The 26,070-nt window shown below is 35.6% G+C and overlaps 2 protein-coding genes across 6 annotated transcripts in view; both read left to right on the top strand.

Moving 5' to 3' along the window:
* The first annotated feature begins 40 nt into the window (after positions 1-40).
* rnf220b (ring finger protein 220b) overlaps positions 41-26,070 on the top strand; it is a 110,966-nt gene continuing 84,936 nt past the window's right edge. The window contains exons 1-6 of one of the 5 annotated variants that reach the window (XM_073910196.1): positions 41-163; positions 619-718; positions 16,926-17,023; positions 17,170-17,288; positions 20,521-20,631; positions 25,747-25,829. The gene's annotated coding sequence lies outside the window, so the exon portion shown is untranslated. Of the gene's footprint in view, positions 164-618; positions 719-16,890; positions 17,289-20,520; positions 20,632-25,746; positions 25,830-26,070 lie in introns of those variants that run through there. The other 4 variants (XM_073910194.1, XM_073910195.1, XM_073910198.1 and 1 more) reach the window with 4 other exon arrangements.
* Positions 12,890-26,070, top strand: part of guk1b (guanylate kinase 1b) — a 109,652-nt gene continuing 96,471 nt past the window's right edge. Inside the window, exon 1 of the mRNA XM_068222901.1 lies at positions 12,890-12,894. The gene's annotated coding sequence lies outside the window, so the exon portion shown is untranslated. The remainder of the gene's footprint in view (positions 12,895-26,070) is intronic.

Below are 26,070 nucleotides of genomic sequence, written 5' to 3'. Positions count from 1 at the left end.
CTTTCCTCATGCTTTTCTTGTTTATTTCTGTTCAATTCAGGATGACGTTCACCTTAATGTGTCTTTGGAGCTTAAACAGGGTCATTGCAATGCTACACATGTGAAAATGCAAATCGCTGAGCATTTCTCCTCAGTGGGACACCAGATGTAAAGCGGCGGAGAGGTAAAAAGCATTGGGCCGAACCCTGGCGGAGTGGTTTATTATCCCGACGAAGAAGTGATGGTGTGAAACGAGAGCTCTTTATCAGAGGCACTGGAGTGGAGGAGAGCTTTTTAATCATGGCCTAAGAGGGGTGAAGGGTTTTTATCATAATTGAAGTCTTTCCAGGGCTAATTGTGCCTATACGTCATTGTCTGAGAGCACGCCTAGAAGCAGATGCAGTATGGATGTGATGGAGAAGAGTTAGTCAAGAAAAAGATGACTTGAGGTCTGTCATTGACAGCGAGTCTTCGTGCAGTTTTCATCACTCTATCAAAATGCAAAGATCTCCATCGCTGTCAGATGACGATAATGAGCTTTCATTGAACTCCAGAGTACATCTTCTGAGAGTGAAACTCATTTAAATAACCATTGTTTGATCTTGATTTCATTCTTTGTTTTTTAAAATATCAACATAGGTCAATTCATCTCCAGGAGAGACAATCAAACGCTTTATTTCACGATTCAGTCGGATACGGTGGACTTTAAATTTGAGAAGTTATATGTCTACAGGGAAAGGTCAGTGTAGCTTATTTCAGCTTCCTATTTACCTCTCAGATGACGTTTATGTCCCAGTCAAGTGTTAGTAGTCGTGCTCACGGCCAGTTTTAACCACCTCAGTTTGCGTTGGACAATGTTTCCATATCCATGCCCCTAAGACACTTTGAAAAGAAGGTGATTAAATGGGGACGTTTTTGACTCTCTTGAGAAAAGTCAGTAGGACACCTTGGTATGAGGGGGAAGCATAACTGGGGGCAGAAATAACACACTTATATGGAATATCAAGTAGAAATGTTTACAACATAGGCTCATTTTGAAAACGTAGCCCTATATACATTTTTGCAGATCACAAATTATGCAGTGAGAGATACGTATGGCTGCATTTCTTCTTTAAAACGAATGCCACTGGGCGGTATGATGAACTGATTAAATTATTTTTTATTTTTTAGACAATCTTGTTTAAATGTTTTGGTTTGTATTCTGTTTTTTTAAAGAAATGAATACTTTTAAAATAGCAATTTTTTAAATTGCTATTTAAATTTTTTTTTAAATAAATTTATCATAATACACTGTAAAGACATTTACAATGTTATGAATGATTTTTAAACAACCTGTTATTTGCAAAGAATTCTGGGAAAAAAATACTCTTTCTCAAAATATTAGGCAGTATGGCTATTTTCAATATTGATGGTAATACATTTTTTTTCTCTGAGCACTTAAAAAAATTGTAATCGTATATATATATTTGTAATTGTTTCAAATGTAATAATGTTAAATTTTTAATTTTAAGAAATATTTAGATTATTGAAGGGGATATAAATGTTTGCTATCATATATATGTAATATTTGATATAGATCATTTGCATCCATAATGTACATTATTAATATTACAGATATTTGGCTTTTATATATTATGGATGCATATACAGATGAAGTCAGAATTATTAGCCCCCCTTTACATTTTATTTTTGTCATTTTATGTTTAACAGAGCAAGAATTTTTTTACAGTATGTCTAATAATATTTTTTCTTCTGGAGAAAGTCTTATTTGTTTTATTTCGGCAAGAATAAAAGCAGATTTAATGTTTTTAAAGAACATTTTGAGGTCAAAATTATTAGCTCCTTTAAGCTTTATTTTTTTCTATAGTCTACAGAACAAACCACCATTATACAATAGCTTGTCTAATTACCCTAACCTACCTAATTAACCTAGGTAAGCCCTTTAATGTCACTTTAAGCTGTATAGAAGTTTCTTGAAAAATATCTAGTCAAATATTATGTACTGTCATCATGGCAAAGATAAAATAAATCAGTTATTAGAAATGAGTTATTACACCTATTATGTTTAGAAATGTGTTGAAAAAAAAAAACTTTTCTCTGTTAAACAGAAATTTGGGGGGGGGCTAATAGTTCAGGGGGTTAATAATTCTGACTTCAACTGTATAATCCATATCAAATTTTAAATGTTTGTGCATGTTAATCGCCTATTTTGTTTCTAATGAAATGTTTTAAATTGTCTATACTTATTTTAGGATAATCTTAAAAATACCAATAATTTAATTTAGCAATTAAATGAAATTTCAAAATAAAATGCATTTTTTATGCTATGGCATTTCGTAATTCTATGTATTTACACAATAGTATTTCATTTATACTTTTAATATTGACCATTGACATTTATTTGTTATTGGTTATAACGTGAAAATAATAATCAGCACTTCCCTAATAAAATATATGTAAATAGGAACCTTTGAAAGGTATTAACAGTAAAAAAGAAATACTTTTGAAGTGACATTGACAAGCTTTTACCCACACTGTTAAGTAAAAGATTGTTTAGTTCATTGAGAGAAAGCTGTTTCTGTCCCATCCAGCGGCCAAGCCAATGAAGCGGATGGCTGTGAGCAAGACAGAGAGTAGTTATTCTGCTCCATCTCTTTGACCAGCACTGCCTCAATTATCAGCCTGACGTTTCATTAGCTCCTGCAGCTGATGCCACAGTAGAGGAGCGCTGAAGTGTGTGCACAAGAAGCCAAGGTTAAAAAAAAAAAAAACCCACTCGTGCTAGCTGCTAACCTAGGCCTGCTAATTTTAGGAACCATTTTATTAAATCCCAAAAATGCCTGAGCCAGGGTTGTGTTTGCTATCAAAGTCTGTGGAAATTTAGTTGGCGATTGAAACAGGCTTTGCGTGTGTACTCTGAGAGAGGTTATCGCAAGGCTAAGCCCAGGGAAAGTGGCAGATTTAAAGGATTCAACCCCAAGATGCTGTTGAGCTATCACGGATGACAGGCCTCTTCCTCCGCTGTCAATTTCTGCCAGAGATTAAACCCAAGAATAAAGCTTGGACCATAAAATATGCAAACTTTGGTATACCTCTTGTCACGACTTTTTTAGATCTCTGAACCATCATTTGAATTTTGCTTTTGTGTTCAGCGATATTAATTGCTTTTCTATCTGTACTTAGACTGTTATTGGCATGGCCTTAAGTGAGAGAGGTTAACTTATCAATTCACTGAAGGCACTAAAGTGTAATCTTCGGTCCTTGCCAATGGGAGAAAATCAATACGTTCAAGCTGGAATTACAAGCAGAGGGGTTAATTACAGCTCAGGGTGCTTGAAGAAAGACACGATGCATTGGGAGTGCAGGTCAGATTGGTAGGATTCATTCTGTTTGTGCATGTTTTAGATAGAGTTGTGCCTTTAAGGGCATTTAACACTTAAATCAGATCTTACATGCTGTATTAGATGAAGTCTTGGAGGTACCACTTATTAAAGGCCATTTCAAACACAAAAACTTTTTATCTTTGACTTTTTATCATACTTTGACATTTAGTTAAACATGTTACCTCCTTTTACTAATATCAGTTCTATCTAATCAGTTTTATACAACAGTTCTGTCTAGTTTTCGAATCTGATTGGCTGATAGCCTTACAACTTTCTGCAATAACAGCACTTGTTCATCCTCCTCAACCTTGTGTATTACTCCACCCTCACAGAGTGACAGCAGATCAACAAACTCAATACAGTTTGGCAAATATTGCTGCTGTTGGACAACATCATGTAATTTTAAGGCTTTTGTTCGGCTAGAATGTAGTTGTTTAGATTGCATCTGTGCAGTTTATTTATAAGGATAGTGCCTATTTTAAACATTCTATAATTTCTGAGAGACAGACATCAGCATCCATCAGCCTGTCTTTGAGCAGAGTAAAGATGATTGATGTTGTCCATCCACAAGATAGGGACAGAGACTGCATAGTAAGCCCTTAGAGGAGAAAAGATCGGCATATTTTTAAACTACAGCTGATCAAATCATTCTAAAATTGGTACGTGGTATTCTAAGTCAATCTCTCTTTTATTTTGCAGTGCTGTATTTATACCATAGTAAATGTAGTGTTTTGAGGGTGAGATGGAACTCGCATATCAGGAGTGTGTATTTTGTGTTGACCACTCTTTGTATAACCCTTAGTTGGTTGGTTGGCCATCTGTTTGTTCCTAATGAATCTTCTGTTTTTCGGTAATGCAGACTAGTTCAGTTAAAAAAAAGAAAGAAGAAATACCCGCATGTGTTTGTATTTTTTATTTATTTTTTATCACAAACACAGCAGTAATCTGGTAGTGTTTGAGTTGCTTTGGCTTTTTTGGGGCTTTTTTATTGTGATCTCCTGATTGCAACAGAGAAATACTGGGAAATCTCTGTAAACTGATGGCATTTCATGCCGAACAGCCTTATAATCTTGAAATGTTAGCAAAATCACCTGTTTTGTCATCACTTTAGACATTACTCTAGAAAATCATTCAAATAGGTCTAAAGTGACGTTGGTAAATTAGTGACGTTTTCTGCTGTTCTGACGTCAGCTGCAGATGTGAAGGAATGGCAGACTAAAGTAGATCCTTATACAAAAGGATTTTCAGACACTCTGTGTTTGATTTTCATTTTTATACACACGATTTTGCTGTCGAACTGTTGTATAAACCCGCAATATCACACTCATAGCATGGAGATAGCCCTATATGGAGGTATGGCTGTATATCGTCACTGGTGGGACACTAAGGCACTCGGCCTGCAGCCTTGTGCCAACGCACGCCTCCCACTAGTGCCGATCACAGCCATATCGCACTGCTACTTTTGTGATATTGCCCTCAAAAAAATTATGTTTTAATGTTTTTTTTATCTCAAAATTTTTTATATTTTGACACACAATATGACAAGTTGAAAACTTACAGCTCTTGAATTTTTCTCATTATACTTTGATATTTAAAACTGTTAACTCATTATTCCTGTAACAGTTTTTATCTCATAGTTTCCCATTTTAATCTTAATATTTTGACTAAATAATTTAAGAATTTTATCTTACATTTTAATTGTTTGTCACACATATTATGATGGGGTGACACAGTGGCTCAGTGGTTAGCACTGTCACCTCAGCAAAAAGGTCTCTGGTTTGAGTCCCAGGTGGCATTTCTGTGTGGAATTAGCATGCTCTCCCTTTGTTTGCGTGGGTTTCCTCCACAGTCCATATGCATGTGCTATAGGTGCTTTGGGTAAACAAAATTGGCCATAGTGAAGTAATATGTTTGTACAAATGAGAGTGTATAGGTGTTTGCCAGTGCTGGGTTGCAGCTGGAAGGGCATCCGCTGCATAAAACATATGCCAGAGTTATTGGCAGTTCATTCCACTGTGGTGATCCCTGATAAATCAGGGAATAAGCCGAAGGATAGTGACTGAATTATCATGGCTCTTTATCTTCTGGTGTTATCTTATTAACTTTTGCTTTATATCAGTATAATGGCTGTATCTCATAATGGCAACTATATCATTTTTGCACTTACTTTGCCATCATTTCGAATTTTATCACAATTTAAGGTTTTTATGTCATAATTAGGACGTTTTATCTTATAACTTTGACTTAAATTTAATAACTTTCAACTTTTAAATCTCACCTGATCACTATTTTTACTTACTTTGTTTAACTTTATTCCCACAACATAGGCATTTATGTTTAAAATAATGACATTTCGTCTTGTAGATTTTAATGCAATTTTTTTTTCTCAATATTTGGACTTGAAGCATAAATTTGTCATAAATGTCAGATTTTTTTGATCGCTTTAAATGAGCTCCTAAAGAAAATTTACAAGCAAGTCTCCATTTTATCCTTTAAAAAATTCACTGTCCTTTGTCAGGCCATTACCAAATGATTATTAACTAAGGGTATAATTTGCAATTTTCATATTTTTTGAATATTTGACTTGTATTGAATGAGGGCAGAGAGGAGAATTAGAGCTTTAAGAAAGGCTCATAAAGTCTTATTAAGACTGATTTGGAATTAGTTTAATGATGTCTAATAGAGGGCGCAATCACACATTTAATGCAAAAATCCCTTTTGGCACAGTGCATAGAAATGAGTCAATTACGTATTCATTAGAGACACAGGCAGACTGTAAGTGCCATTTGAAGTGTTGGTCTTGATACCACTGTTTAAAAAGCTATTATACAATCTGGCTAAATATAAGTCTGGGAGTTTGGGAACTTAAGACTTCAAATCTAACAATCTTTTAAGCAACCTCAATATGAGAAAAATGTATACAAATATCTTGGATTCCGCTGACACAGAGACAATAAACATATTATTTTGTTTTTCACCGAAATAGCTTTGGAACAATACTTACAAATGTCAATTTTGAATAAGTGATGGGATGTATTTATTCAGTTATGTGCAACAAGGACTAAGAATAGACTGATTTTTCTGTTTTTGAAGAGCGTGGTGTGTTTTGTGCACTTTAAAACGCCTTCAGGTCACACTCCTTCCCTCTCTTTTCTCATTCTTTGTCACTTTTTCTATTCCTTTCTCATTGCCCCTCCCCTGCCTTCTCGCGCTGTCACCCTTTACGCTGTCTGTCGGCGGCGCACACAATTACAGGCTCTGATTGCTATCAGCCAAGGTTGGGGGGCTTACAAATTAGGGGATAAATAGGATTTCCTACATGCTGGATGGCAAAGGCCAGAGAATGGTAATGAAAAACTATACATCACAATCAGCGCGACAATCCTATTCATACAGCCTGGCATTACACTCACTCTTCATAATAATAGCCAAATGACAGTCACGGCCGTAAGGCAGCAGCGAGACGCTCTCCACAACTATAAGCATCTCCCATCTGAACAACATCTATGCCTGGGCTTTATTGTTATGGTGCGGTGTGATGCCATTTACACTGTTTTTGAGAGATCTTGATTTATTTCTTCATTGTCGCCTCCTGCGAGTTTACGGGTGGCCTTTTTTGCCTGCATTTTTCTTGGGGTTTATTGAAATATAGGAGAATTTGAGCTGGATTTTTATGATTTAGGACTGTTGGAAAATGTCTCTGTCTCTTTGGGAGAGGAATATTTCTGTATGGCGATTTTAGGTTAAAGTCTGTTTCATTTATAAACATTTGGAGAGCTTGTTTGTCACCAGTGCACCCTGAAACATGCAAAGTATGACAAAAAGTTAACTTTTTACACTGTTCTGCACATCTCCTGTGGCTTATTTTAAGCTTCAATTTGCATTGCAGAGCCCTAAAACTTAACAGACAGAGAGCAAAGTTAACCACTCTTGTTTCTCTGTCATTCCAGCTGAGGGACAGACATTCTCAAGTAGATGAAGACTCATTTACTTCCACAATCAGTCGCAGAAGAGCCAATCTGTCCCACAACACACACACATACACACAAATTCTGAAGCACAGAGGTTGTCAGACTGCTGTAGGACTGAATCCACAGACCCACTCAGACCACAATTACTTGCGCTATAATGAGAAACTCGAGTCTGCCCACTTCAGTATCAGACTGCCACTAGGAGGAGATGGAGTCAATTAGAATGCATTGCACTGACAATGCAAACTCATTCAGTTAGCCTGCCTATTGACAACCTATCATGGCATCCCTCTGAGAGGATGTTGCAGTAATTGGCTCTATTTTTATTTTTGGTAGTCAGTGGTCTGAGGAGCATCACAAAATGTTTTCTGCTCAGGGCATCTCCTCACACTTGTGTAATTTCTCCCGACTTGTGATTTGGTGAAGTTTGTTAGCTTTGCTGAGCCCCTCTGAATCTGTTTTAGTTGGCCTGTTTGAGGATTTGCCATTTGTATTCTTGCAACTAGTGGTTTATTGAAATATTTTTCATTAATTATCAAATGTTCTTTGAGCAATAAGTAGAAAGACTGAATTGCTGATTTATTCTAAATGTACTCTCTTGATCTTGCCTTAATTTTCAGCTTACAACAACAGGATTTACAAGACCATTTATGGCCCGTATTCACTGACTGGTACAGTACGGTTCGTTACGGGTCGGTAAGTGTCACGCTTATCAGGCTTGCGTTTCCACTGCTAATAGGTTACCAATGGTACTCTTTTCTTTTTGGGCGTGGTGTACCACAGAAAGTTTCAGTTGATGTCATTCTCACTCAAGGAAATGTCAAAATAAAGCTGTAAGGGTCGTTCACATATCATATGAGAAGCACTTCTCACAAAACAGATGCTTTATACACATAAATACTTGTGTATGAATGTTCATTACTAACCTTTCTATGAACATGATTTGATTATAACTGCAGATCAATGATGCGAAATAGCCTACTGTAACGTCTGCATTTATATAAAATAAATAAATAAATTTAAACCTTTACAGTCTCTGATATACCAATTAAAGAAAAACTACACACAGCATACATTTAGTCCTTATTTGGGTTCAAAAACAACACACAACATATAACCCACAGTCAGAGCAAACTTCTCATCTGTCTCTTTATTCTTCACCAGCACATGTAGCTTCTTGTTAGAAAGTAATTAGGTCATTCAGAATTCATAATAGCCAAAAAGATGATGATTTGTTCATGTTTTAGGTTGCTGAAACAATAATTTGCTCCGTTGTTTTTTTTCATACGTCAGTCTTGGGTTTGTCCGTTTCTGAAAGGATGTCAGAAGCACTTCAATAATCACATGCACGTTATTATTATTATTATCAGCTCAAGAAGTGGGTTATTTCAAATATACACGCATGGGGAACGCGTGATAGAAAGCGAAACTGTTTGCGCTTTAGACGGCCTTGTAAAAAACTACGAGGCATAGAGTAGATTCTGCTATTCTTGGCTTTGTGGCTGTCTTTCAAAGACGACAACAGACGAGTTTGTTTGAGCTCGGGTCGATCATGGCTTGTTGTTATGTGTATATATTATTACGGTGTAATGTCTCGGCTGTGTTTTTAAAAATGGTGGTTCCTTTGTTTTCATTCTCCTGGCTTGTTGCACGAGCGAATGACATATCTCTGTAAACCAATAGCATTCAGCTGTGCATCTTGCTTCGCCTTTTGGTACCCTTTTGTTTTGTTTTGCAAAGGGTACCCAAAAAGTGGTTTGGTACGGTTCGCTTTTAGGTACCTTTTGACAATGGAAATGCTATAAATGCATACTCAACCAAACCGTACCAGACCACTCAGTGGAAACCAGCCATTAGAATCTAAAAATTGGCCCTAGAACGAAAAGTTTTTATCTTATTTGGAAGGGTTGTGAATATTAATGAGCTCTCTTCTAATAATGCTCTGAGCTCATGTCTGATGTTCACACATGATGTACTCTGAAATACATACAGTATGTGCAAAATATTCACACTTCAGTTGTCAAACATATTTTAACAAACTGAGTAGATAACTTGTCAAATGACAATCGTTTCAACTAAAGTGGAGAAGAGGTTCATGTTGGGCAAATGAGCTATCTGCTATCAATTGAGTCTGCAATCCCAGTAATGCTGTCGACTTATGTGTTGTGGATGAAATATAGGCTAAATTATAATTATACTAAAATGTCTGTTAGTACTAAAATGTACTAAATGTGCATTAACACTTATATAAAGCAGTGTACCTGTGTCTGTTGCCTCATTACAAACATACAGATGTGTCTGTTGCCTAATTACAGCATTCACAAAATATTTCACAAGACACATGTTAAAATAACAAACGATACAGTTAAACAGACCTTATACCTCTCTGGAGAGGTGCTGAGTAAACTTGTAATTCGTCTTTCCCGAATTTAGCATTCTGACAAGCTGTAAACAGATACAGTATGGCTGCCTGCTTCCTTCTGTTCCTTTAAGCCTCTCCAAAATAAGAGTACCACATTCATAGGAAATTATAAAAGTTAGCTATGCTTTGAAAATAAGAAGAAATTAATCACCCTGCTGCTTCATATGTATGACTTTTTTTCTCAGATAAACACAAACAAAATGTTTCAGTCCATAAATTGGAATTGTACAGGATTTCTTGAAAAATCATGGACAAATTTAATACATTATACATATTTAATATATTATTATATTATACATAATTAATATATTATGCATAATTTCACTCACAATGACATTGATTCATCAACAGCATATTTACTGTCATATGCTATAATGATATTAACAGTTTTTTTGTTTTCTGTTTATTTACAGTTTGTAATTGCATTATTGCACCTTTATCTCTGCTCTGTTGATTTTTGATGCTGAAAATTCAACAGTTGCACTTTGTTACAGTTGCAACAAGTTGTAACAAAGTGACTTTTTTTTGACATTTTAGTAATTTGAAACAATATAAGCAATAATAGATAGAGAAATAAGTCTGTAAAATAACGGAAAATGCACTGGCAATTTATTAAAGGGTTTTTGTACCATAATAAACAACACCAACTCAGACAATATATCATTTTAAACTGATAAAAATTTTAATAAAAGTAACTTTTTTTCTATTTTTTTTCATAATGCAAAAGCATAAATAAATGTTGAAAAAAAAAAACATGAATCACAAAAAAACCTAAAACTGCTAATTTATGGATGTTGTTTACAGTGCAGATACATTTAAGGCAATAATACAAAAAAAAAAAAAAAAAAACTCAGTTTTGTATACTTGAAGACTTTTTAAACCATTGAGGCCCTCACATCGGTCCTGGTCTCCTTGTTTAGACTCAATGCTTTATTTTCATTTCTGTTCCTCCTCACTAATCCAGTATTCTACTTGAGGGATAAAAGATTCCACCGATTTGCTTTTTGGGAATCATCTGATTATGAGATGATAAAACAGTTACACCTAGGGCCTCTTTAGCTTCTGGCATCCTCTAGAGAGATCAATCACATTTGATCAAATTCTCAGAGATAAAGGGCACACAGACACACACACACATACACACACACACACACACACACACACACACACACACACACACACACACACACACACAAACTTTTATAGTTTATCACAAGGTGACAAGCAAGCCGACAGCATTTTGATCAATACTTTGAGGAGTAATAGGTGACATGGGACAATGGCCCGCACTTTCCCTTGTAAGGCCACAATACATGTAGGCTGAGGAATCTGATGCCCCGCTTGAGAATCTGATGGCATGAGACACAGTGATGGAGATAAAGCGAAGATAGCAATTGCATCTCCAGGTGGGATTTTTTAATCTAGGACAGCAGAGGGATTTTGTAAAAGCCATTATCACCACTACAGATAAACGTGCTTATCTGACTGTTTGTATTTGTGTGTGGTGTGTATATGCGTAAAATAGATTTATTTATGAGTCAAAGTCATTTGAATTCTTATGTTCTGAGAAAGAACGTCATATCTGCCATTTTGATTTTCCAGATTGATTGCAATTCAATTTTGATTTTCAAAACAAGACCAGTCATTTACTCTCATTAACTCTGCAACAAAGTATTTGGTGTGTTTTTGAATTTGGCTGTGTTGTGAAGGGATTTCTAGTGATTTAGTCGTTTTTATATGTTGTTGCATTCTGAATAATTGTAGAATTTTCCCATATTGTGTTGGATTGCAAATATTTGCTGCACGTTTTTCGGTTTTGTTGCATTGTGACAAATGTAGTCAAATTGCTAAGATATTCAGTCTCGCTTTTTTAAGGTATAATTCTCACTATTGCAAACCATTAACTATGACTTAAAGCTCAGTAAACTAATTTGCAGCTTATTAGTAGTCATTAAGGTAGTTGGGTTGAGGTATTAGGGATGTAGAATACAATAATGCAGAATATGTACTTTAGAATTACAAAATAAACAGCCAATATTTGAAAAATAGGCAGGTAATAAGCCACTAGTTAATAGTAAGGACTGGTACTTAAACTAAAGTTTTACTGGGTATATTTTTAAGTTGCTGTTTGTTGAATCCCTTGGTCCCATAATATTTTTCCTATGAAAATTGATTTTTAAGGTCAAGTTGAGCTTTACTGTCATTCCGCTACATGTATGGACATATAGATGAACGAGATGTCTCAGGACAATGGTGCTACATAATTAATGATAAATACAAACACAAGTCTGGACATAAGAGCTATTAAAAAAGCCTATGCATAACTGACGTACTATAAGATACCTATCTATACACATAAGCCAAAAACACATACAGTACTATAAAATACTTATTCAATAGTTATACTAAGATACTTAAACTCACGTGCCACTTTATTACGTACACCTTTCTAGTATTGTGTTTGACCCGCTTTTGCCTTCAGAACTGCCTTAATCCTTTGTGGCGTAGATTTAACAAGGTACTGGAAATATTCCTCAGAGATTTTGGTCATGTTGACATGATAGCATCACGTTGTTTTGGCAGATTTGTGGGCTGCACATCCATAATGTGAATCTTCCATTCCACCACATCCCAAAGGTGCTCTATTGGATTGAGATCTGCTGACTGTAGAGGCCATTTAAGTACAGTGAACTCATTGTCATGTTTAAGAAACCAGTCTGAGATGATTTGCACTTTATGACATGATGTTCTTTCAGGTTGGTCCCATTTACATTTCTCTTTATCCATATGGACTTGCATCTTATGTTTATGGCTCTGTAAATATTTTACATGTTTGCTGTATTGTGTTTTATTCTTGACTGTTTTTTTTAATTTATTTTATTTTATTTATTTATTTATTTTTTATGTAAAGCCTAACCAGGCACGAGGGCTACAAATTAGCTTTATGCTATATGCCCTATGTACACAACATCGGTTATCTTTGTATAACAATGTCAAGTGTATTGTCCCTGTAAAATAAACAAGCAAATAAAATGTGTCATCCTGCTGGAAGTAGCCATCAGAAGACGGGTACACTGTGGTTATAAAGGCATGGATATGGTCAGCAACAATACTCAGGTAGGCTGTGGCACAGACACGATGCTCAGTTGGTACTAATGACCCCAAAATGTGAGAAGAAAATATCCCCTACACCACCAACACCAGCCTGAACAATTGATACAAGGCACGATGGATCCATGCTTTCATGTTGTTGATGCCAAATTCTGACCCTACCATTCAAATGTTACAGCAGAAATTGAGACTCATCAAACCAGGCAACGTTTTTTTTAATCTTCTATTTTCGTATTTTAGTGAGCCTGTGTGAATTGTAGCCTCAGTTTCCTGTCCTTAGCTGACAGGAGTAACACCTGGTATGGTCTTCTGCTGATGTAGCCCATCTGTTTCAAGGTTGGATGTGTTGTGCATTCAGAGATGCTCTTCTACCTCGGTTGTAATGAGTGGTTATTTGAGTTACTGTTGCCTTTCTATCACCTCAAATCAGTCTGGCCATTCTCATTTGACCTCTGGTATCAACAAGGCACACAGGACTGCCGCTCACTGGATATTTTCTATTTTGCAGACCATTCTCTGTAAACCCTGGTTGTGTGTGAAAATATCAGTAGATCAGCAGTTTCTGAAATACTCAGACAAGCCCGTCTGGCACCAACAAACATGCCACATTCAAAGTCACTTAAACCACCTTTCTTCCCCATTCTATTGCTCGGCTTGAACGGCAGCAGATCGTTTTGACCATGTCTGCATTGAGTTGCTGCAATGTGATTGGCTAATTAGAAACATGAACATTGTAGCTGAAATATAGCCAAATGAATCCAATCACAAGCTTTTAAATCTAAATTACATTGACTGTGTTATTCTGTTATAGGAGTACAGTATCTAACTACTGTAAATATTAATTACCTGGGCATATTTAATATAAGGTCTTAATACGCTGGTTTTGTACTTCACCAGTTTTGACCAGCACATGCTGTCAATACATCTCAGTGAATCATTATTCCATCAGCAGTGAGCAGAGAGAGTGCATGCATGTGTGTAATGGACTGTGGGCAGGGCCAGAGATGAGACTTCTTTCTTGGGGTGTGTTGGCTCATAGTCTTCATCATATTGTCCCAACAGAGAACTGACTCATCCATCAGTTCTCTTCCTGCTCATCCATCACAAACCACCAGCATGCAACTGCAAACACACACACACACACACACCTGGCTCGCTTCTAAACCACAAGAACCAGTGGAGAACAGCAGGGATTGCTTAATGTCACACTCGCTCACTTTCACGCTCTCATTCATGTGTGGTGAGATGGATGCAATCGTTATAAGTCGTTCTCCTCAAACTGGAATGGGATGTAAACATACTCCCTTCACTTGCGAGGTCAGTATGCAGCCAGTGACTTGTTCAGGAAAGTTTTACAGTGCTGTTCGCCAGCGTCACCTCGGCTGCCCCACACTGCCAGAAATCGATCCGCCAAAACAGTGCACTGAAGAGATGAGCGAACTGGCTAATTCACTATTGATCTGGACATGGAGCGATACTTCTCCCTCCTCAGTTGTTATGGAGTATCCGTTATGGTTCAGTTCTCGAACCGGAGCACACACACAAAAAGAGATGGTTGTGTCCAGCGCTGTAGCTCCTGATGCTGTCAAGAGTGTCTGATGGAATCAGCTCTCTAGTTCACACCTGAGCTCAGGATTTTTGCTTTAATGTTTTTGTCAGCAACATATATATTTTTTTAAATATTAATATTTTTTAATAAATTTAAGTGACTGTGGAGACATTTGTAGTATTACAAAATAGTTTACAAATAAAACATTCTCTTGAGCAATTTATTTTTAAAAAGTTCACTTGTGATCATTTATAAAAATATATTGTAATATGAATACAGTTTCTCTAGATAAGTTGTAAAACTGTTTGGAAGGAAGTTATAATTTTAGATTGATTGGGATGATTCAAAGGCACTGCATAAAATATAACAAACAATCTACAAGCATAGATCAATTCAATAAAAATAAATATGCCAATTAAATTTTATTGTTTTATTTTGTTTTACAAGAGGTAGACCTCGAATGAGCTGGATGGACTCACTAAAACAGCATTCCAAAAGAGAGGAGTAGACCAAAATGCACAGTAACTTTGTTCAGCCTCTACACCGCAAGATAGAAGAGGCCAGGAATAAGTAAAGCAAGTAAATTATTGTTTTCTGAAGAGTCGAAATGTAAAAAGGTATACAGTAATTCAATATGTAAAATAATACTGCATAGTCTTCGTTTTATAAACAATTCAATAAAATTCATTAAGTCACAGACGGTACATTTTCTTGTGCCTGAATGTTTTTAAAATCTTCACATAGTCACAGGCCTCAAAAAACACTTGCGAAATGACAAAGTATAATCCAGACTCAACTTTGCATATACTGTACTCACAATGTGATTATTGTGAATGATCACATTGCAATATCGATGCTGAAACGATATATTGTGCAGCACTAACTCAGATGTTTTTGTGGTAACTTATTGGAAGCATTTTCCGCAACTGCCCCTTTGCAGTAACTTCAGTAATCACATCTAGCGATTTACAGTAGCAGGGCCCTACTGCAATTTCATTTAAAAGTAAAATAGCCTTACCACAACTCTTTTAATGTTTATATACATGTTTTTGTTTCGGCTAGAATAAAAGCAGTTTTTAATTTTTTAAAAACTAATTAAATAATTCCGGGAGGCTTATAATTCTGACTTCAACTGTATAGAGGCAATCTTGTGTAAACTTTCCTTTTATTTATTTATTTGTTGTTATTGGTTGCTGTTTTCCACAGTAATAATCAACACAATACCATGTTAATACAGATATGTCACAGTTCCATCAACATGATCCAACCCAATGACCCCATTTGTGTTAGGTGATGACACACTGTCTACAATAATTAGGAGCGTGTCACAATTATATACACAGCCGTCCACAACACAGAGACACGCTCACCTCTGACACTTCACAGACAAACCTTAACACATAGCTTAACATCCTAGAGGTGAGGATCAACATCATCTCCCACTGGAAGCCTATTAAACATTCTTTGGGGATTGTCTCCATTGTCGTTTTTAGTCTCAGAGGATTATTTAGTTGCTTTGTCAGCAGTGGGTTTTAAAGGGGCCATGAACTAAGAAATCAAAATTTGCTAAATGTGATCACTGTACAGTAAAAGCATCAAGTTAGTTGTTTCAGAACACAGAACATTCTTGTTAGTCTAAAATCTGATGAAGAGTCGTGTGGCTCAAAACGTTACATGCTTTGTGTCAGCCTTTTTCATTTAATAAATTTGTATTTTTGGAGCTTTGGTCTTGCCGCCTTTGATGAATGTCACATTTTTTTAATTAAAAACAATAACAAATTCCTGTTTTTTCTAATGATATAATGAAATCTTCTAATGACATCTAATGACATAATTTTTCTAATGATGATGTAAAAAATGTTTTCTTTATTCTAAATCTTTAGGAAATATTTGTGGTTATGATGACCCGACATCCGGCAAGCTATTTTAGCTAAAAATAATGCTTAAAATGTCCCTAAAATGCAGTATTGAAATCTCATAATTAAATAGAAAATGAGGCGTATATCTGCAACACGGTCCAATTTTGGAAAAAAAAGAACCACCCCTTTCAACAGAATGTCTACGGGCCTGACATAGATGAACATACTGCTGAACTTTGGAAAATCTTGAAATAAGTGAAAAGGCCAGACATTCAGTTGCCAATCCATGCCTATTTAAACTGTGCGTTCTAATGAGGAGGGTTTAAACGGTGCAGAAAAATAGCCTGTTCTATAATTGTAATTTTTTCTCTCCATTTAATAACATTATTTAGATAACATTGTAATTGGACTTAAAACAACAAAAAAGCAGTTCAAAAGCACTTAAAGTCACATGGCATAACTACAAAACTAGTTTTTACTGCTTTTGTCCTTTGAGAGTTGGTGAAATGGTGTAATATTCATTCTCAGTCTGTAAACACAAGCTCGCTCTCTCTCTCTTTCTGTCCTGCAGCATTCGTCTTTGCATCTCACCTCCGCCCTTCTTTCTCCAGTGTCACCTCTATCACAGTCTAATTGGAATTCTGTCACCAGGTAAATGCTTTGTGACCAGTTAGTGACAGGTGAGTCGTCCCGCCACGCGAATCCGGGAGACAATCACCGTCAGCTGGACAGCGGAGAGCGGGACAGAGGTATAAGAGCCAGAGGGGGGCCGTGCTCCATCAGGACAGTAAGAGCCAGTGCCGAATGCCAGTGTGCCTGTAATAGACTGTGTGACTGACTGACTGGATTCATACTAACCGTATTCCTACTCATTTCCCTTGCCAATTAAATGCAGAAGATGTGACGCCTCGCTACCTTTCGCCGGCCTCCCCCTCAAACAACCGAATATCCTGGACATGGGATAACAGGAGGCACTGCATGTGCTCCTCTCTGTTCTGGATTTTCTGGGGCCTGGTATGACTTGCATTACACCCACAGGGCAGAAAGAGGAATCATTGTTTTTGTTTCTTTTTTAACAGAAGCAGGAGAAAGAATATGTCATTATTTGATCATTTCTTTATACACTAACAAATTTTAAGCCAGTACAGCATGTAAAACATAATACATATTTCCTTTCGCTTGTTCTTGTTCACTTAACTTTTGAAAACATCACCTGCACTGACCTAAAATGTCTGAAGATGAGTGAACAAAAAAACTCTTGGAAATTGGTTCCAAGAAATAGTACATTATCAGAACAAAAAAACAAAGTTCAGTTTAAAAAAATAAAAATAAAACAGAGACAAATGTTAACAAAACATTTATTCGACAGAACTAGAATCAGGACAGGAGGTAAAATAACAATAATGGTAAACAAGACAAGGTCCAAACATGGCAGGACAAAACAGGGACAAATGCTTTGCAATGCTTCACAGGAAAAAACAAGACTCAGCAAAGAGTCTGTGTGAATAAGGTGTCTTTATAGTCCTAATAATTAGTCCATTATGAGCTTCCAGCTGTGTATGTGTGTAATCAGGAGACCAGAAACTGATTCCTCCATTTGAATTATAGTTATAGAATTTGATTTTTCATTTAATCTCATTTAATTATTACAGAATTTAACTGAATTGACCAAGAAAGTAAATATCAAATACGTTTGATTTCTCTTTTGAGAATGCATTTTGGTTTGTTATTTGAGCATTTGAATTTTTATTTTATTTTGTTCGGAAAAAAATTCCATACATGTATGCATACCAGTTAAAGTAACAAAGTAACAGTCTACATGTGCTAAGAGTACTTTTGTAGAGTGAGCTCGGTAAATTTGACATGTAAATTCCTATTAAAAGTCTTTCTGCAGCTGTTCCCTCCACCCCCCTCCTTGGTTGAACTTGCAAAGTTTTGCTCACAAAAATAACTTTTAACTTAAAGAAGAAAATTTTGATTCAGGTTAAGTAAGCATGTTAAATGTAGTTGTACAGACATTTTTACTGATTTTTACCAAACCAAAAAGAAAAAAAAAAGTAGTTTAAACTTTTTTCAAGTTGTATTTTTGACAGTGCAGACTGTATATAAATACACTGTAACTCTGCTTGGTCTGCTCAGTGCTGTTTACACCTGAATTGTAAAAGTGCTTAAAAATAAAAAAGTTTAAATTATATACTTTAACTAGGTTTAATTATTACAGCAGGGTTATTATACTTAACTAAAACTATAAAACTAAAGTTTTTGTTTCTTGAAATAAAATAATCTTTATTGAAAGAATTTAAAACAATAATTGGTCACTGTTGTAGAGATTGGATTAGTTTAATAATATTAAAGCTGATGTTTGTAAAAGAATATTAAATATTGCACTGGCTTGCATGGTTCGGTATTGTGGAGCTGCTTTCGCATCGATGGATTTGCTCTTTAGTGTTTGGGCTCTCAGCAGTGAATATTAAACCACACTGAACTGAACTGAACTGAACTTAAACTCTGAAAACTGAACTGACACTGTTTCAATTCACTATAATTTTCTTTGTGAAGCTGCTTTAACACAATCTACATTGTAAAAGTCCTATAGAAATAAAGATGTATTGAACTAAATATAACATTTTAACAATAACACTATTGTGAAAGAATGTTTGTGCAAAAAAGCCTAAAATCCACACAATCCGTTTCATTTAATAAAAAAGAAAGAAAATGTCAAATTATTTACATAGAATGTTTTTTTATAGAATGTCTGAAATAAATAATCATACACTAACAATTTTTTGAGGTGTTTACAGAACCACTGACAGAATTTAGAGAGCTATTCTGTCTAAATTAATACCAATAAAGAATACACTAAAGATTAACTCATTTATTCCCAAATAGTTTGATTTGGTTTCTGGCTAAACTAAAAGTATAGTTCTCTTGGTGCAGAAGAATCTGACAAAATTAACATTTTCCAACATTTTGGTAACACTTTAAGCAATGATTCACCCTATTAAGGCTTACCTATCTATTATTAAGATATTAACTGTTTATTAGTACATATAGAGTATGTCTCAGTCTAAAACTCTAATCCCACCCAATACCTAAAGTACTACATAACTAACTAGTAATAAGCAGCTAATTAGTAGTGGATTGATCTAAAAGTCATAATTAATATTTTGTTAATAGTAAGAGTTGAACCTTTAAGTGTGACAGATTTCAAAACCAGCACTATTTTTGTTGTGCTGTTTTAAATAGATTAACCCAACTACCACCTTACTAATTATTATTAAGCAGCTAAATAGCAGTGGATTGATTAAAAATCATAGTTAAGGGTTCGTTAAAAGATAGCGAGAGTTTAACCCTAAAATAAAGTGTGTCATATTTCGATACCAGAACTTTTTGTTGTGCTGTTTTAATTAGATTAACATAACTACTACCTTACTAACTATTATTAAACAGCTAATTAATAGTGGATTGATCTAAAAGTCTTAATTAATGGTTTGTTATTAGCAAGAGTTTTAACCCTAAAATAAAGTGTGCCAGATTTCAAAGCCAGCACTATTTATGTTGTGCTGTTTTAATTAAATTAACCCAACTACTAACTTACTACTAATAAGCAGCTGGTTAGTTGTGGATTGATCTAAAATGGTTTGTTAATAGTGAAAGTTGAACCTTAATTAAAAAGTGTGACAGATTTCAATACAGAACTTTTTGTTGTGCTGTTTTAAATAGATTAACCCAACTACCACCTTACTAACTATTATTAAGCAGCTAAATAGCAGTGGATTGATCTAAAAATTATAGTTAAGGATTCGTTAAAAGATAGCGAGAGTTTAACCTTAAAATAAAGTGTGTCAGATTTCGATACCAGAACTTTTTGTTGTGCTGTTTTAATTAGATTAACTCAACTACTACCTGACTAACTATTAATAAACAACTAATTAATAGTGGATTGATCTAAAAGTCATAATTAACGGTTTGTTAATAGCAAAAGTTTAACTTTAAAATAAAGTGTGACAGATTTCAGTGCCAGCACTATTTTTGTTGTGCTGTTTTAATTAAATTAACCCAACTACTACCTTAATAACTATTATTAAGCAGCTAGTTATTGAACTATTGTATAAGTTTTAGTTGATGGTTGTTAAAATATAGTGTGAGTTGAACCTTAAAATAAAGTATGACAGATTTCAATGATGTCACTTATTTTGTTTGTGCTATTTTAAGTAGATTTTACATGTGCTCTTTCCTCCTTCAGAGCATGATCAGTTTGATGAATGGATTGATGGTGTGTTTGCTTTTCAACCCCTGCTTGTCTTGAAATCCACCTCGAAACCCGAATCTTCACTTAAGATACTGTGTCTAACAGGTCAGTATGGCGTGCGCCACAAGCTTCCTGACAGTTCTCATTTTCCCCTTCTCTCTTCTGTGACATTGCCTGAAGGGTCAGAGTTTTGCCTCCGCTAATTCATGCTGACATGGGATGAAGCCGCCCTTGCCAGGCATTGGCAAAGGCCACGGGCCTCATCGCGACAGTGGAGTGATGTGTATGTGCTAACACACGGATGTCTTCAGTACTGCGCTAATTAGGCAAGAATAGCTTCCCCTTAGGTGCCGTGCGCTCCCACTTAACATTTTACACAGGCCCTGAAAAAGAGCAGCCGACTGATGTCTGCTACATTAGTCACACACAAAGAGAGGAAAGGTTAAAAACGTCCCGCACCATCAGGCTTTCCCCTACATGAATTAAACATGCTAAGGCTTCGCTTATCAGAGTGGACTGCCTGAGCTATTTGCACATTGAAGAGATAATGCACTCTGCGTTGTTTTGTGCATGGCTGAACGAACTGTATAATTCGCCTTGTCTGTTTTCATGTTGTTCAAATATTTTGCGATTCAAATCTTGTAGATCGCATGACCCATCAGTTGCTCCTGCCTCCTGCAACAGCGCTGGCCTCCATTGACTCTTGTTTTCGCTGATTGCCTGCCACCTCCCGCCTGTATCAGTGGCGTCAGTAAAAACAGATGCGACACCGGGCTGGAAATCAAAGCTGAGAGGTGGCGAGCTGCAGTTCAGAGGCCTTCCTCGCTTTGACCGCTTTCTCTCTCTCCTCGGAAGCGGCGAGGAATTTTGAGGCAGGCAGAATGTAATTTAGCACAGGTTGTTGTGCTGTGTAGATTGGGTATGGCTGTAACTGGATGCAATCTATAAAGTGGTGATCCGATGATCTCTTTACTGTGCATTCAAGAGTGTGTGTGCAGTTGTTTTTTTTGTGCACACCTTCAGTTCTTGGTTCATTGGACCAAACCCAGATGTGCAGTTTTTATGTCACAAGCACATCTGTGCAAAGCATATTATTTTCATGTTTAATGTAATAATTAAACTCCTGTGCACTGCTCAAATTTACCCTTCTTTTGCTATGTTCAGAAAGAAAACATTCACTGACAGATTACACTGCTGTAAAAATGCATCAGATAAATATTTTATGACAGTTTTTTTGCATAAATCTGTTAACCAACCTCAGTCCTGATTAAAACTACTAAATTGCTTAGAAAATTACAGAATTTTACCTCTTTAATTGCCAAATTCACAGATGATGTCACTGATTTGGTGGAAAGAAAACACACACAAAATGACGTATTTTCCATATAAAAATAATTGTGAACTGGATTTTATTTATCCTTTTATCAGTCTTGGAGATGTGAACGATTATTTATGTCATTTGCCTGACGCATTGTTAGAATTTCTTTTTTCTCCCTAGTTTACTGTTGTTGGCTGTTTTTGCCCTATTGACTTCCGTTAAAAGCACATTTGATGGTGCATAAAAACTCTTGTTTTTGTTTACTCCATGTAGTTCTGAGAGCTGAGATGCATATTTTGATTTTCTCAGACACATCAAGGTAAGTGTGCAAAGGTCACACACACACACAAACACAAACACACACTTTAATCCAGAAACTAAGCTTTTTATTTTTTTGCACAGGCCTATCTGAAGGGTTAAAGGTGCCAACTGATGATCAACAGCAAAAATGACAAATTTGACCTCTTCCCAAAAGGGAAAACCACAAACAATCAAAAATGCATGATTATATGGTGCAATGGTTTTGCGATCAAAAACATGAGGTGATAAAGTAAGTGAATAGGGCAAATACAGCCACCAACTGTAAATTAGGGAGAAAATAAAAAAAAATAATGCATCAAAGGCAATGTTGTTTCACACGTCCAAAACTGTTTTAAAAGATTTTTAAAAACCCATTCACATAATTTTTTTATGTTAAAAATACATAATTTTGTGTGTGTGTTTTTTTCACCAAATCAGTGACATCATTTATGAATTTGGCAATTAAAGAGTTAAAATCCTGTAACTTTCTAATCAATTTAGTAGTTTTGATCAGGACTGAGGTTGATTTTAACAGATTTATGCAAAAACAATTTGAAAAATATATGTATATTTATCTGATGCATTTTCACAGCAGTTTATTTCAGTTGATGTTTTCATCCCGAACATAACAAAAGGGTAGTCAATTTGCCCAGAGTGTTTTTTTTTTTTTTTTGGTTTTTTTTTTAGATCAAAGCATTTTTTCAAAATATGTGTCTAAATAAGATTTATAACCAAAAATCATTTTGCTAGCTGAACCACAAAACAGTTATGGCCAAATTAAGACTTCCCAACTGTACATAAGGGTTAACTGAATAAAAATAAAATCTGTGTAAATAACTTTGAAATATATTTATGCAATAAATTTCTGTTTTATACAGAACAGAAAAAAAGATATGCGTTCAGCTTAAAACAATGCAACATTTTGTAGAAAAATGTCAGAATTTGCTTATTAACAAAGCCAATAAAATTACTGTCTCAATTTTTTCAATATGTTTAATATAATAATTTCTAACAATTTATTACATTTAATATTTGGATATAATTACAATATTTTTTTCTAATTATTTATTATAAAATTGTATTTATTTAATTATTTGAAGATGTAGTAGTAACAACAATATTGTTCTTACCATTATAATAACGTAATAACAGTAATTAAATAAAATAATTATAAAATGAAAGTATCGTTTTTTTTTTTTTTTTTTTTTTTACAATAGCAATATTTCACTTACAGTGCCTATGGAAAATAATAATATCCTGTGAAAATCTATACATAAACAAAATCTATATATAAACACATTACTCAAGTCATTTGGAGGGTGATTTGATTTCAGGCGTTATATGACAAATAAAGTATTTATTTCAAAGGGGTATGATGTTTTTCTAAAGGCACAGTATATGTATAATATATGCACGACTGTCCTCATAATTTAGGAAGATTTTTTTTTCAACACTATGATCATATCTTTAGTGTCTTGTCATCACACATTAAGGTAAATGAAGGAGGAGACCGGATAAACTCTTCAATATGGAAGGTTAAGAAGACATGCATATTAATGACAGTGATGTGGCACATGATCAATGGCTTTTAATTGCTTTTCCTGGTTTGTGGAACAAAAGTGCCATTAACTATTGATCTGCTGAAGAAAAGGGGCGACTCGCGCGCCAGCTCTGGGTGAAGCCTGCCATAATGGGTATCAGGAAGGAGACAAGAAAGCAGGCGGCGTTAACAAGCCATACATCAGTGTCAGTCCTGCAGGAGGCTGTTGTCTTTTTATGCACACCTGGGTCGACTGCTTGACTGCACGCCAACCGCCACAGCAGGTGCTGCCGGGTGATAGAGAGAAATCCAAAATGATGTTTATTGCAGCAGCTTGTTATAGTGCACAACATCTCACAGCAGCACACATGCACAGCGTGGAGATACAGTCCTGCAGGATCTGCTCTAGTCTGATCCTATTTTTAGGTGAGGTATTAGTCATAAGACTTATTTCGTAATGTGGTGAAATTAATTCGTATGAGCTGAGGTGAGTATTTGTACAGCTTACAAGGCATAATTTTACAGTGAGAGGTGTGCAGGACGTTTTATGCAGAGTTTATAATATGTTTGAATTTTTTAAAGGGCACCTATGATGAAAATCATCTTTTGGAAGCTGTTTGGACAGAACTGTGTGTAGGTATAGTGTGTCCACAGTCATATTGGGGTGATATAGCCAATAAGTCTCTTTTTTTTAATTTCCTGATGTTACAATAGGATCCAAATCCCTCCCATTTTGAGGCCCACCACAACGTGACGTAGGAGTGCAGGTTTCTCACCCACTGATTTGATTGACAGCTGCATATTAACATGTCTTCGTAGTAATGCATATAATTTACTTCAGCTTTACTCATCAGCACAGCCGTATGTCAGTACAATTATAAAAGACAATCCTTCAATCCTGGTTTGTGGACGTAAAATCAGGTTTATTTTGTACATTAACGTAATGGATATCCATACAGCAGAGCATACCCACATAGCAAAATTTCTCTGGCCCAGCTCTGGCCCACACAATCAGGTTTTGCTTGGCCCACATGCCGCAGTGAATTACGGTACATGACTGGACCAAATCTGGCTTCCAGACAAGGGCCAAACACGGACCATATCTGGGCCAAGTCTCAGCCAAGTTAATAACTCATAACTGGGCCTGAACTGGGCCATATAGGTTGGTGTGTCACGATTACGATGAAATTGATAAACCCATGGAGTGATGCGCTTTAGGCACACTATGGGCACGCTTTTTCTCAAAGTGACCTGATTGGTAGAATTTTTTTTTTTTACTCAAAAATGATTTTAGTGTATTTTAAATGTGGGTCAAGACTGGCCAAACTCACATGGCCCACTTATCACATTTTTAAATCTGGGCCAAATACTACGTTTTTCATCTGGCCCAAATCTTGTGTGCCGCCTTAAAGGCGGTGCCACCTCTGCCAAACCCGGGCCATGTTTGGCCCACATGCTGTATGCCAGTGCCGGATGAAAGCCTGCTGTGCCAGCTTTATGCCAAATCTGGGCCAGAATTCTTTGCTACTAGGGTATCAACGTGTATCCTGTCATTTGCTGTGCAAAAACAATGCAAGTTAAACGTGCACGCTGTGTGAATGTGTGTCCGTGAATTTTGTAACAACATTCTGTATCTCATCATCGCAGAAAGGCTTGAATTAATTTCATAACAAATACATCAAATAATCATTGGGAAAGTTCTTACTGTAGCATTTCTCACAGACGTTATGCAATATCTGCTTCCTTCATGTCTGTCACTGTGCTGTTTATCTGACGTAGCTGGAGATTGAGGCACACTCTGACAGGCATGTGGGAACGGTGGCTAGGGAGAACTAGCACAGGCAACAAAAACAGCTACATTGTGTTCAAAGCTGAAAATTCAGAAAGGTATAATAAATAAACTGATGGGTGTTTTGAGCTGAAACTTTACCGACACATTCTAAAGACACAAAAGACTTATTTTAAATCTTGAAAAGCGGTCAAATAGGTGCCCTTTAGTAGTAGTATAAATTGATTTTGCTGTATTGAGTCAGAAAAGATAGTTTGTTTCTGTTTTCAACAGATATGTATTTTAACGCCATTCAGATGAAGCGGCAAGTATTTGGCTAAAGAAGAAATGCTTTAGGATCATCAGCAAGTTAAAAGGTAAATATTTTTTTTTTCTTTACCATGTTTAGGTTTTTTGTATGGCATGTCACATTGATCTACATAAATCGTTTTTTCAGAGTGAATGCATTGATAGCATTTTAAAAAAATGAAAAACGTATATATAAATTAACAAACACAAATGGAAGATACACAGTTGGAAAATTTTTTATTTAAATAATTCCATCATTCTATAACTTCTTTACTAACATTTACACATTTTTAAAAATGTTTGTCAATT

The sequence above is a fragment of the Danio rerio genome, chromosome 8 (assembly GCF_049306965.1).
Source record: "Danio rerio strain Tuebingen ecotype United States chromosome 8, GRCz12tu, whole genome shotgun sequence".
In the NCBI taxonomy this organism is placed as follows: domain Eukaryota; kingdom Metazoa; phylum Chordata; class Actinopteri; order Cypriniformes; family Danionidae; genus Danio; species Danio rerio.
This window is presented reverse-complemented; position numbering and strand designations above follow the sequence as displayed.